A 14234-nucleotide genomic window follows, 5' to 3' on the forward strand; every position below is an offset into this window, starting at 1 on the left:
TCTGTAGCTTTGACAGCCACCTTCCACTGACCTTGACAGTCTGTGGCTACACGCTGAAGTGGCTTAGGGCCTTTACCTCCATAGTGAGGAAGGCATAAAACTGAAGCGTGTGCCTTTAAGATTATATAAAGTTGTAATTACACAGTTGCCTATGTCCCCATGGAAACCACTAGGAGTTTCCCTTTTGTGAGGAAGGCAGTAACATCACTTCCTGTTGCTGACAAACTAATTTGTCAGTGATAAAAGGCATGTTTAGTGTTTGCAGGAGCTGGCTCCAGGCTTTGTTGGTTGCCAAGCAGGGGAGCACGCTCACCTACCCCAAAACCAAACAATGGCTATTGTCTGTACTTCAGGGGGGGGGCCTTACTAAGATATAGGGAAACGTATGCAGGACCTGGATGTAATAATGGAAGGATGGTGCTCAAATGTATATGTAAGCAGAGGTTATGTATAACAACAAGAACACAGCACACCACCAACAGCATGACAGAAAGCACACAATTTCACAACCAACATATGCCCCTAGCATGTAATGCCTACGCTCAGTTGCACACATTGCAAAAAATCTGCATATACTCACAAAAACGTATAACACAGTGCACAAACAACATACGCAGCATACCTAACTGTCATGTGATAACTACTTGAAGAGCCCTGGATTAGATGCATGTGGGGTAATTCCTCTGTCACAAAGCTCCTGCCTTCCTTTTGCAATCAGCACTTCTGAAAGTTGCTGAGTGAATTAGTTCAGGGACTATCCTACATAAGCTGTCCTTGGGACAAGCCCAGCAGAGGCCATCAAGTTGTTATGCCATCAGGTAATTGCTGGAGAGGGAAATTACATAATGATCACACATCAGGCAAATCTAGTTCTTTCAGTTACCATCTGTCCTATCCTCTGTTTGTCTTCAGGAGTGGGGCAGGTCTTTTCTGTAGGTGCCTGAGTTTGCGAATCATTTTATATTGAGTTTAAAAAAGTCCAAGCAAAGCCAGTTTGGCTGGTTCTTTGTACGTAGTCCTATGAGAATGATGTAATCTGCTGGGCTGTGTTCTAGCATGTTAAAAGCTCATGTGGCTGTGGCCACATATACACTTAGTTTAAAACACATTTCCTTACCATTCCATTGAGCTTGTGACAACTCTCATGATGGATCAGTTGATTACAAGAGAGCTGTCCTCAACATGGTTAAAACATGGCTTGATGTTATGGTGTAGTTGGGACTAAATCAATTTTTTTGTGTTTTCAGACCACTAAAATCTATACAGCTATAGCAATAGCAAGCTATATAGTAAGCTATAGCTAACCCTCTAGGTTAGGGATATGGTTAAAATACAGTTTAGTCCCATCTATCCTGCACGATCAAACTGTTTTTTCACTTGATTGTGGGGTAACCAGACCCCCTCAACATGACAGAGGTATAACAAGCTTATCTACCCTGGATGGCAATGGTGGCAGCTGGGCAAGCAATAAGGACAGCCACCATTCTTGGGCCTCCTCCCCTCTATCTTGGTGTCCTCCTTGCCCACACCTAGTTACACTTCTGACAAAACAGTTATTGCAGTGTTGATGAATCAGTGACTGAAGTTGGGCTTCAGGACACTGTAGAGATGCAGAGCTGTTTGCAAAGTCAGCCTGGTAGCTGGACCAGGTGGTTCTTGTTAATTAAAATTTGGAGCATGAAAGGCTGAAAGACTGATTCACAAGAACAGGATCAAGGACATTCAGTCCTAAGGGAAAAAGTCCTAAAGACCTGGCAGTTCATGGGGGACCTCAGGCCAGAGGCACGTAAGCCAAAACCTCAGCTGTTACCAATTGGCACTCCTGCTAGGAGTTCAGTAGATGCTAGGTTATACCACCTAAGGCTCAATATGGAGTGCAACTCCATTCCAGACCTTTGTTTTATAAAATTAAGGACATAGTGGAAGAAAGGGTGAGGTTTGGGACAATACTCATTTACGTGTCAAGAAACAACAGCAAGAGTCTGTCTGGAGTCCCAGAGTATGCGGAACAACAGAGGTTAAAGGAGGGGTAGGCAACCCCCAGCACAGGTATCAAAGCATAGCATACAAAAGATTTTGCTTGGAATGCATGCCTCGGGGTGGGTGGCAGGAAAGGGTCCAGGGCTGTGCTGCCATAATAAGGATCAGGCCCCTTGTGGCTCCCCCGCCATCTGCTCCTGGTATGCCAACACCTTCAAAGTCCAGGTTGTGGGTGTTTTTGTCACTCTGCCCAAAAATGTTACTAACCCCTGGGTTAAAGATGGTTTTCTCTGTGGGGTAAAGTCCATCTTAGAAGCACAGGAATACAGACCTTTGTATAATGGGTAGTTTTGGAGCCAAGGCCCATAGGCAGGCCCTGAATTAACAGCTTTAGTGCTTGCACTGTGAAGGTGCCTTCCTCATAAAACTATTTACTAAAAACAAAGCAATGAAGGAGCCTTTGCTTTCTTTCATCTTAAGGAAAAAAAGAAGCCTGCCCTGTTGCCTCCAAGGATGAACCTGTTCTGTGGGTCAGGATCCATTCCAAGAGCTGCCCAGTTGGCAAGTGTGACATGACAGGATAGAGATGAAGATATTCACAGGAGGTTAGTGAGACTTTTGCTCCTTCTGTGTCTGTGCCCCATTTTGGGTGATCTCTAGGCCAGGCTTACACACTTTCCCAAACTCTGTCTGTTGCATGTGTGAGGGACTGAGGTTAGTCTGAGATCCCTGTGAAGCTTGCTGAATTAGCTCCCTATGAAATGGGGAGTTTCCTGAATGGCTGTCTCAAGATTTTAGATTTGCATGCATTTCCTGCTAGACAGAGAACTGAGTAGTACTGGGCTTTCCCTCTTGACGCTGCTCACATTTGGATGAGTGGGTGAGATGAGACATGTGTTGCAGCCCACAGGTAAATTCCAGCTCCTGCTAATGGCAATCAAGGTTCTTTGGGTAAATCCAATATCTTTTATTAGACCAACTCATTTATCCTGTATAGACAGTTCTGTGGGAATCCAGAGTCTCAAGGGTGTGGGATGTATCCCAGGGTAAAATAAAGAGATCGTCAAGGAACCAGTATAGCCATAGAGAGTATGAGTGCAGAAGGGATTTTAGTAATCCACTAGGGAAATGGAGAGGATAATCTGGGAGTTCAGAAGGACTCTTGAGGGCTCTGATAGGGGATCTTAAGAGATCATTAAGGATGGAGTGCACTCCTACATGGCCTCATACTCTTCTCATTCCTAAATCACGGACCTTCCTCAACCAACAAACACCAGGAGATGCCAGCCAGAGGCAGATAGGCTGGGTCATCACTTACTTGATGCTCTTCCTCTCTGCTACCTCTCCTAAAGCCCTGGTTTTAATCTAATCCCGTTTGCCATGCTGATCTGGACCTGTCTGCACTGCGTGAGTGGCTAGCCCCACTAGCCAACTCCTTTCCAATATCATATGACCTGGACAATGCAGAGGCCATTGGAAAGGCCATACAGAAAGATTCTTTTCCCACAGGATGATTACATGTTGATGTGGTCCCTGGCATCTGACATCTAAAAACACAGGTTCTATAACCACACAAAAAAATATGGTATCATTTTTTTCTAACCTGGTAAGAACTTAGTTAAATGTTATAGTATAGAAAGGGCTCAATCTTCCCTGTAATCCTAAAGCTTTGGACTGTCCAGGACTTTGACCTTGTTCTAGAACCATAATTAGGTCCCATCTGTACTGTAATGTTTAGTTCAGTGGCTTTCAAACTTTTTAGACTCGAGGCACCCCTTAATAGACTTGAGGTAGTCCTCCGTAAGTTCAAGGCACCCCTCAGAAAATGCCAGCTCTTAGTTTTCACTCTTTTTTTGACTACAGAAAAATAATAGAAAAAAATTTCTGTTGTGAAAAACTCAGAAAGGCCACAACAGGTCAGAATGTTTTTAACACTGTAGAGTCCTATGTGAAAACTCAGGGTTTATCTTGTGAATTATGTTTGTAAACCTAACAAATCACAGTGTGGCACTGCCCTTGAAAAACTCTCAAGGCACCCCAGGCTGCCATGGCACCCTGGTTGAGAATCACTAGTTTAGCTGTTGTGTAACAAGATGTTTGTTCATTTTTTGGCAAATCTTCAAGTCCTCTGTAAATGTGTATAAATCAGGCTTTTTCAGGACTTCTGCTTTTCATAAGTTGTAGCAAGAAGATTTTTTTCTGGGTATTTGCTAAAATGCATTTCTTCCTCAGTTTGCTTTTAAGCCTTGTCACAGAGTCAGTACTTGACAACTGGGTTGCAACACTAGATGTGCCTGGTTTGATGCTGGGTTTTATATGGGTTTGCTGAGCATCTGCAAACATCTAGTAAACGTTTTTTGTCCTGATAGTATGTATTGTAGCTCTATAGTACTTGCACATTAGTACTTTCTGCTTTCCTTTGTCTTCTTCCACAGCAAAATCCTGATAATCGTGGACATAGTTGTCTGGGGCTTTGCACTATGGAGCTCTTTAACAAATTATGTCCACAGTTTGTAATAGAGTCTGGTTTAAAAACCCACACACGTATAATTCTCCTTGTCTATAGCACATGGAATAGAAATCCACTTGGGGAGAATTTAAAGTACCTAGCTTGAATTAATGTTAGATACAAGCCAATATAAACAAATTATAGTCATAAGAGGGTGAAGTCAATACAAACTGAATAACAATTTCTGGGGTTTTTCCTGATAGTTATTGATAAACTCCATTTTTTAAATCCAGGTTGTTTTGTTGTTGTTGAATTGGTTCAAACTGAAAATCAGAAGTGCTGTTGTGTTGTAATATGGTTGAGTGCAGACATAATCTATGTCCACATACACAGAGTTCCTATCTATCTCAGAGTTTCAATGTTAGTGGGTCCCAGTCAAGTTTTTTTTCAATGTAAATGGCATTACTCAACTGTGTCCTTATAATGGACTTAGCCAGTTCTCTATCTCCTGAGTCTTTGTTTGAGAAGATATCTCAAAGTGTTTTGTACAGCAAGAGGAGGCGACACGTATAAGAGTATCCATGGGCTTCAGCAGCAGCACAGGCCAGGAGAAGTGCTGGGGTCTTCCCAAGAGGCTCATTAGAAATCCCACTATGTATAGACAGGCCAGCATAGTTGTGCCTGGTAAAAAGCTACAGCACAGTCAACCTGAAGCTGTTTCCTGCTGTAATCTGCTCAAAATCCTAATTACATAAACGTAGTTCTCAGACATTTTTATTGCCCCCAGGAGCCTCTGAAAAACCCAGCTGTGTAGCATATTGTATAGCACATCAAACACTAGTTTCCACCCCTTCCTATGGATCAGGAGTGGCCTGGGGTGAGGGAGGAAGCAGTCTCCAAAAATAAAACCTGCTTTCAGTCTTGGTCTCCTGCTGTTTTCTCTCTCTTTGGATAGATTCCTCTCTCTGAGAGTCAGTGGACACCTCTGCACAGTTAATCCCAACTTTCAGCACTTCCTCTTTCTTCTTCTTAGTTTTTTGAGACTTGTACATGGAAGCCAAAAAAAGATGGTCTTTCATAACCTCCTTTCATTCCTCTGTTTACAGCTTCCCCTCCAAACTCCAGGGATGGTTGACGTCAGGGGCCTACATTAGGGCGTGTTGTACTTTTATCTGGTGCTAATGCATTCCATAAGCTCTTGGAATGTGAAATGCAATATGAGCTTGTTGGAGGAGGGAGAGGGAGAGGACTATGGAAGAGAAAGGAGAAGAGAAATAGGACATTAGCTGGGATGTAATCATGACACAGCTCAGTGGTCCCCACCTCTCCTCCATGTGCCAGCTGCCAATTGGTGCAACTGGAAGCACTTTGGTCATTTATGGCATTAACTTTGCGGCAAGCTTGCTCATTGGTAAGCCCATGTGTCTGTCCACACAGATGGCAGAATGGCACATGGCACCCAGGGCTACATGCTGAACTATTTTTAATAGGCCTGGGCTAGATCCCAAGTTTAGTTCATTCAATTCCTGGCCCAAAATAATCTTCCTGGAGGATGTGGATATTTTTCATGTGAAACGCCTGGTTTTTGGTTTCACATCAGCTTCAGAGAAAATCCACCCGGATAAGGGAAGAGAAGAGGCACAAAAAGAGGAAAGAAGAGTTAACAGATTAGTAACATGGGAAGGTTGGTGTTCTCTGCTGTCATTAAATTGTCATTGCCAACTATACTCTCACTTATCAGGAATTAATAAGGCCAGGTTTCATTTTACAGACTGATGCTTTCTGAGGGCACTGGAGGGAGGTGCATTTGTTTGAAACAGAACATGAGGGCAAACATTTAACAAGGGCAAAACCATGATGAACAAGGAATATAAATTCAGAGCTGCCATGTTGCCAGCTGGCATCCCCCTTTCTGCACCCACCTCTCACTCCAAACCAACTGGCTCTCAAAAGCAGCAAAATGTTGTTCCCTTACCATGACGTTGGGGAGATACCTAAAATTATGAATAAATGGTGGCTATGTATTTATTGTTTGCAATTCAGGTAGTGTTGAGAGGCCCCAGGTGAGATGAGGGCTCCAGTGCAGTAGGTACAGAACATTCACAAAATAAGGTAGTTTTCTGTTCTGCTTCTGCTCCCAAAGGGGACAGGCCAGATTTCCAGGCAACTGTCCACTGAGGGCCTAACTGGTAAATGTAGCAACCTACACTGCAAGTATAAGTTACACGTGTGACTTGTACAGCAGTGAGACCCCCCCATTTTTTCCAGGCAGCTGTGGGTTTTGCCAATGCAATCAACATGCCTGCATTTGGGAGTGTGGCTCTGAAGTTTTTAGCATTTTCTCAGCACTGATTAACAGGCTGCCAGAGTTTTTAAATTAAATAATCTGAATACAGTATGTTGTTTCTTGAAAGTGTCCAAGAATCCACCATTCTTGTTTCTAAGGACTTAAATAATATTTTCAGGATAATAGTCTTCAAATCTACTACAGGAGCCACTCAACACTTATAATATTGCTCACTAATTCGGTGCCTGAAGCACACACCCATAAGACCCTAAGACTGAGACCGGTCCAGGTAGGAAAGGTCCCCCATGCCTAACCTAGGAGGGTTTTTCTCTAAGTTGAAATACTTGTTGTGTCCAAAAATTCTGTCCTAAAACAAGACAGGTGACAGGTTTTCCTGTGAGATGCTGTTTTGGAGAAGAGTGTGGTCTTCTGAGACTGGAAGAAAATTTTCCACTTAGTAATTTCTGATCAGGCCTGATTTAATACTGCCTGCTTATAAAGAACTGCCTCCCTTCCAGCTAACAACTAACTGCGATACTTCCCTTCCAACTAACACCAAACCACACAATAAAGGAGTGAATAATAGAATTAGAAAGGGAATTTGCTCTGTTTGTAGGAGACTATCAAACTCAGTTTGCCGGTCTTGAGCTAGCTGACTTTTCCTTGTTGCTAATGGCAGCGGCTGTAAAGACGCACAGATTTTTAACGCCAGAAGAGACTATTTTGATTATCCAGTCTGACATTTTGCATAATACAAACCATGCTTCTGACTGAATGAGAGCAGGCTTTTTAGAAAGGCATCCAGGGTAAATTATAGAAGGTGGGAGAGAGAGTATATCATTTTTTTGTAGAAAGTAGGAAGTAGCTGTAGAAAGAAGCATGGTCTAATGGAGAGTAGATGACTGGGAGCTAAGACCTCTGGATTTTTCTAATAATTGTGTTTTACTTTTGTAAATCATTTCCCTCTCCATGCCTCAGCTTACTTCTCTATAGAATGAAAATAATACTGCCACTATGCTCATGTTCTGGGGGTTAATTAGTTCATGAGCATAAGATTACTTTGAGACACTTCTGTAAAGAGCAATAGAAGGGTGAAATATTGTTACCCTTGGTGAAAAGCAGAGTATGCTGTACGGGCAGAGCACAAATCCACCAGTTCTTGTCTAATGGAATATGCAATGAATTTTCAAGGTGGAATTTTTTAAACAACTCACTACTGACTTGAATATTTGTTCCCATTGAAGTCAGTGAGAGTTTTGCCATTTCCTTCAGTGGCAACTACTAGATCAATAATCAAAAGCAATCAATCATGCTTTTGAAAATCCAATCCATAAAGTTTTCCTGAAAATAGTGCTGTGCTGGAACCCATTAGGGAAGTAACTGCAAGGGGTGGGAAAATTCTGTAGTGTCTTGTTTCCAGACTTAATGATCTAATGACAACAATAACTTATTATTATCATTTGTGTTCAACTTGCAATCTATATATAAGGCTAGGGACATCCGATGGTTCAAAAATTGGGGGAGTAGAGAGAAACAGGCACGAAGGAAGTGATTAGCTATCGAATTTTTGTAGGATTCCTGACAAAGATATGTGAAGAAGGATGGGGCAAGTAGGCTTGAAGCTGGGGTTTGTAAGATGAGACCAAAGCATGTTTGTGTTGTGAAGAGAAGGAGAGTGAGAGGTCTAGGAGAAGAGTAAGGGAAGGAATGAGAGTGGGTGCTACAGAGGTTCAGGAGATGGGATAGTGTCACTGGGGAACGTGGAAAAGTTAGACGGGGAGAACAGAAGAGAAGCGTCTGTTTGTGATGAGAGCAAGAGGAGAGGGGGTTTCGGGGAGGGCAGAGGAAGGCTAGTTGAGGGGTGGAGGAAGGTCATCCTTATTTTTATCAGCTTCCTCTTGGAAAAAGTCCGTGAGATCCTGTGTAGAGGGAGAAGTGGCGACAGGAAGGTGTAGAAAGGGCTTGAGGTGCGAGTCAGACATTTGGATTGCAGGAGTGGGGTTCAGTTAAGATAGGGAAATAGAATTGTACAATTAGGAGAGGGCGGAACTGAAGGAGATACAGAATTTGTAGTGGAGGAAGCCAGCCTGACCGTAGGATTTCTGCCACAGACATTCCACTGCACAGGAACAGGAGCAGGAGGAGGAGATGCTGTACATGAACTTGGGCTGGAGGTTAGCAGGTGAACCTTGTGTTGGAAGGGAAGGGTGTGAAAGCCAATGGTGAGGTGAGGTGAAGAATGGAGAAAATCAACAATCACAATAATGGGAGAAGAGGAGCAGAGGGCGTAGGATAGACAAAAAGTCGTCAGTGCTGATGGACTGGATGTCACAGAAGGACTGAGTGCTAGGGTGCTGTGGTGGTCAGCTGATAGCTGCAGTTGCATGAGACCAGGTGATGGCTGGAGAAGGGGACTTAGCAATGGAGATAGCAGAGCTTGGTGAAGCCATTCAAATGAATGACCTTTAGGGGAGCAAGAGAGTGGAATGCAGGGCTACAGCTGGAATGAAGATATGAGTGTCCTATACTTAGCGATGTATAGACAATCTTTCCTTACAGTCCCAGTGATCTAGGGAAGTACTGCCCCCATTTCACATACATGGAAACTGACTCCAGAGAGGTTATGACTTGCCCAAGTCCAAAGAGGAAGTCAAAGAAGGATTAGAACATGGGGATTCCTTGCTCCTAGGCTTATGTTCAACTTTAATAGGGAAATGATTGATTTCTGAATGGCAGGGAAGAGGCCATTGATCTCAGCTGACAGGTTATTCTTATTTCTCAGAAGCTCAGTAACATCAAGCTGTTGCTCAGGATCAAAGCCTGGGGCACGTTTGCAGGAAGCTGAAGATGGGTCAGTGGCTGAGGATGCAATTCCTGATCAGAACGTTTCTTTTGGACTGTTAAATCCCACTGAACTTTAGCTCCTTGTTGCATGTTCCCCCTAGCCCATATCCACTTGCATTGGCAATGTGAAAGACTATATGGTTATTGAGGGTCAGTATCTCCCTGGAGAGCTTGTACTTGCCTGGAAATGTCTATGCTGCATCCATAGTCAATTAAGATGAATTAGCCTGTGTTGAACTCTATGCTGCTGTGCCAAAACTGGTGCTAGTATCCCAGCTAACTAATTTAAAACCTGTTTGGGTACTGCTACATTATACTGCAGGGTGGACATACCCTTAGAGTTTCCATCTTACAGTACCTTTTCATAGGCACTGAGGTGCTTGTGCACACACAGATGAGAATCAGTAAAACTGACAGCCAGACTGACTCCCAAAGAGCCATTTCCCCTCTCATCCCCTCTTGCAGTTTTAACAAGCTGACCGTCTCTTTGCATCTGAGTTTCTGAATTCCATGCCAACTTCTGCCTATGTCCATGGAAGGGAGAAAGTCCACCACTGTTGCTTTTTTAATTGACCTCATCTTTGTTTTCCCTCCTTCTGAATGATCATATCACTCCCCTAAAAGGCTTTCTGGCCCTTAGATTCTATTAATCCTGATTCCCTGATTTCCTGTGACACCACAAGGTCAGCAGTGGACCCTAAGTTGGCTGTACCATTGTGCCCAGGTAAACGACTTCACGTGGAATAAGGGAGAGGAGAACCAGGCCCATCTTATAACTGCATTATCTATGGACAGTTATTTCCATTCTGTGCCCCATCTCCCCCAAAGTTGCCAGTGCCCTGTAGTCCAAGATTCTCTCTCCTCCAGACCTGCACCGTCACACATCTCCTGTGATGTATTGCAGGCTGGCCTGCAGCCCCCACGTGTAGTTCCAGTCCTCATTCTGCCCTCCCTTTCCCCCCCACCCTTGAAGCCATGCTGGCTGATGATAGCTGTGCACACAACTTTGGGCCCCCTCCCCAAAGACACTCCTTGTAGGGGGTGGATGGTTTGCATGTGAAATGCTTGGCTTGGTCCTTCCAGCCAGGGACGGGTGTGCAGGAAGAGCAACCTGGACGGCTCAGCCTGCTCTGCCTCCATAGCGCAGCCATTGCCATCTGTACAGTCACTTGTCAGGAATGATGGGGCCATGGTTCTGTTTACAGACATGCTCCACTGTTTGCCCTGTTGCCTGGTGGACGCTGCGGTATGTTTATCCTCTTCCCAAGCTGTGTGAGCCGCTGCTACCTCTTGCTGTGCAGTCAAACAGGGCCCAGGACACAGGGGCCTGTCAGTAATGTCCAGAGCCTTGTGCTCTATAAAAAGCCTATTGCTGTCCTACCCACTAAGTTTGCTAACCAATCAGCAGAAGCTTCTGCATGAGGGAGTGCCCACAGGATGCACTGCCAGTGCAGGGAGCAGGAGCGATGGAGAGACCAGAGAAGAGTGTGGCTTCAGTGAGACAGTGCCCACAACATGGGTGGTTGCACTGGGGGCAATGGAGAGGACAGCTGCACTGGAAGAGTCCCTACAGGGGCAAGAGACACAGCTGCAGTGGACAGACTTCCAGCTCTTTGGATTACTTGTGTTTGTAGATCTCTTAAGAAAACCAGCTCCCTCAGCTTATGAGGGTCTTACTGTGACTCATTCCAAGTACCCAGCAGTAGTCTTCGCTCTAGACATTATTCCTCTATGAAACCATTGTCTGTTTAGTTTGTCATCTATGATGTTTTTGGAGGGCTCACAGCTGTGGGCGCAGAGCACCATTCCTTCTGCCCAGTGGTGCTACAAGTGCATAGTGGCACCTGGACTTGTTCTTTGGGGCAGGAGCCCCTGTTGTTTGTTCAGTGTCTGAACAAGTGGGGCCCTGTCTGGTCTGGCTTCCACTATAATGAATGAAACGATAACAGTGCAGAACTGTGCACCGGGGCTCCTCCCCTAATGGGTAAAGTATGGCCTTCATAGAGAAGAATGAAACACTGTGATTTACAGAGTAACTGGGATGAATTGGCAGAAGCTGGATTCAGCTGTCAAATAAAGGGACAGGAGCTATTTACCTAGGGCAGGAGTTTTCAACCTTTTTTAAGGAGTGTACCCTTTCTAGGTACACTTCTGGCGAGGTGCAGGGGTGGGGGGTGAAGAGGGCTTGCACACAGCAGCTCAGGGTGCTGGATGGCGATGGCTGCGTGCAAGCTCCAGCCCCCTTCGTCTGGGCAGTGCCTGTGCAGCCCACAGAGGGGCGCCACTACCCTCAGCCCCCTCCCCCCAAGCCCTGCTTCTGGGAGGCGGCAGCACAGGGTGGTGGCGCTCCATCCCTGCATGCCCACGTGTACCCGCTAGCCCCTTTCCAAGTACCCCAGGGGTACACATACCCCTGGTTGACAACCCCTGACCTAGGGCCTTGCCTACACTAGAAAGAGTTTGCTATGCCACAGTAGCAGGTGACAGAGACATTGGTCTTCAGTGGTTGATCATACAAACCCATTAGTGTTGGTGGTTTCCCCATACCACCAGATGTTCAAGCAAAAGGAAAAGACCCTTCACTGACAAGACCTGCAGGATTTATGCCCCAGTGCAATTGCCTCTCCTGAGAACCAGCTTGTCCTTGTTGCCGCTTGGACTGCGAGAGCAGCTGGGCTTGGGAGCTAATCGCTTTAGCTGGTAATCAGCCTAGACTGGGCAACCTGTTGCCATTGTTCCATTCATTTCCCTCATCTCCTGCTTCTGAAAGGAGGAATTGTTTATGTGGGGTCAAGAAAACAGGATCTAGCGCAAAGGAGGGTGGGAACCAGAAGGGCAGTGCGAGCTTTCCTGCCTGTGCTCCTTGCAGGGAGCTGGTGACGTTAATATCTCAGGAAGGAACACAGAGTTCCTGAAGGGAGCTAGAGACATTCCATTCATAACTGAGCAAGGATCTGGCACGTCACCCCTCTCCTCCCTCCTCGCCCCCCCCATCCATCACATGAGTCGGTCTCCAGGAGAGTCCCTCAGGGAGCTCCGGCTATTATTGAAACCCATTTCCATGGCAGACTTCCAGCTGTACATTTCTTTTCACATGAGATGGGGAAGCAAACTCCTCCCAAAAGCATTAGTCTGGTGACCTCTTGCACTTGCTGTACTTTTCCAATGTGTTTGAGCCCCAGCCTCTCCGGGTATTCCAAGTGCATAGGACAGCAAAGAGGCATGCTGGTATCATCAAGACTTTTCTGCACCCTTCAGGTCATAGGAAAGCAGAAAAGTGGATGTTATGGGTTCATTGACCTAAAATGCAGATAAATTCCATGTTCCCCAGACACAGAAGGCAGGTGTACCAATCCCACTGGGCAGGTGTACATCTTGCATTTCTTATTCAGTGATTGTGGATTAAAGAGTTAGTGTCCAAGGAGTGATTTGAAAATATAAGCTGTTATATAAAAGGATTATCATCTTCCTTCTGGAAGCAATCAGCTCTCTATTATACTTCTTAAAACAGACCGCATGAGGATGCTCATCATTTTTCTGTTACAGCATTCCTGTTGTTATTTTAAAGCCACAATGAGAGGAGCAGGCAGGTGAATGCCTCTTTCCAGATCTCCTTTTTGAGTCCCAAAGTGGCCTCAGCAAGTGGCAGGGTGAACCCTGCAGAAAATCCTAAAAGTGCAAGAAAGCACTGCAGAATATTAGAGCAATCTATGTGTGCATGCCGCAGATTGATGCGGCTCCCAGCTGTCTGCAAGTTCTACCCCAGATCCCAGGTTCTTTAGAAATATAGTGCTTGAGGCTGAAACTGAAAGTTCGGAGAGAATTAGTCACTCCTGGTACCCTAGTAACGTTGGCGAAAACCAGCCACAAACACAACAGAGCTTAGCGTTTGTGCAATCCCAGCAAGACTTTGGTCAGCAGCAGCAGCAGCCCCTACATTTCTCCTTATAAAGAAGGAGCTGGCAAAAGGGGGTGGAAAAAGAACAAAGCTCTTAATACAGTGGCAGTGTGAAGTGAGCCCTTGAAAAACCCTCCTGCCCCCATGCCTTAGTCTCCATATCTCAGGAAGCTGGTGCTGGGCTGGTTCACCAGGAGCAGGGCAATATGCAGAGATTTACTAATGATCCTGACATTAATGATTCTTTCCACTAGGTTGTGCCTTCCATTTCTGTGGAGCCTCCACTCCCAAGGAAGAAGATGGAAAAGACCAAAGCTTTTACCATACAGGCCTGAGCATTGCATGCTTCTGCTACAGAAGAGGTTCATGAGATTTGTGTTACAATGTAGGCCAGCCCTTTTTATTTATTACTGGCTTCTTAAGACCAAAGGCTGCACTCCTTCACAGTCCAGTACACCTTCCATCTGCAGATCTCAGCACATGCTATATTCCTCAGTTGGTCCTCCAGGCCTCCTGTGAAAGAGGCCATGATTGCTGTTCCCACTTGGAAGAGGAGGATGCCAAGACCCAACCAAGGTTTTAGTTGATTTGCCCACAAAGAAATGAAAATGGGTGAAGCCTCAGTCTTCCGCTTTGTCTCTTAGAAAACATTCTCCTTCCCTGGAGACAGAGGGACGGTTCTGAATCAGATCCAAGCATGGCCCTTTGGACCCCCCATATCTGACCCAACCATTCTCCATGACATGGGGAACCCTCTGCAGTTTGAACCAACTGCT

The 14234-nt window shown here is 45.3% G+C and overlaps 1 long non-coding RNA gene across 1 annotated transcript in view; it reads left to right on the forward strand.

Moving 5' to 3' along the window:
- LOC106722040 overlaps nucleotides 1-13847 on the forward strand; it is a 16082-nt gene extending 2235 nt beyond the window's left edge. The window contains exons 2-3 of the long non-coding RNA XR_001357811.2: nucleotides 2461-2585; nucleotides 13713-13847. This is a non-coding gene — a long non-coding RNA (uncharacterized LOC106722040). The remainder of the gene's footprint in view (nucleotides 1-2460; nucleotides 2586-13712) is intronic.
- The last annotated feature ends 387 nt before the right edge of the window (nucleotides 13848-14234 follow it).

Source organism: Alligator sinensis, unplaced genomic scaffold (genome assembly GCF_000455745.1).
Source record: "Alligator sinensis unplaced genomic scaffold, ASM45574v1 scaffold360_3, whole genome shotgun sequence".
NCBI lineage: Eukaryota > Metazoa > Chordata > Crocodylia > Alligatoridae > Alligator > Alligator sinensis.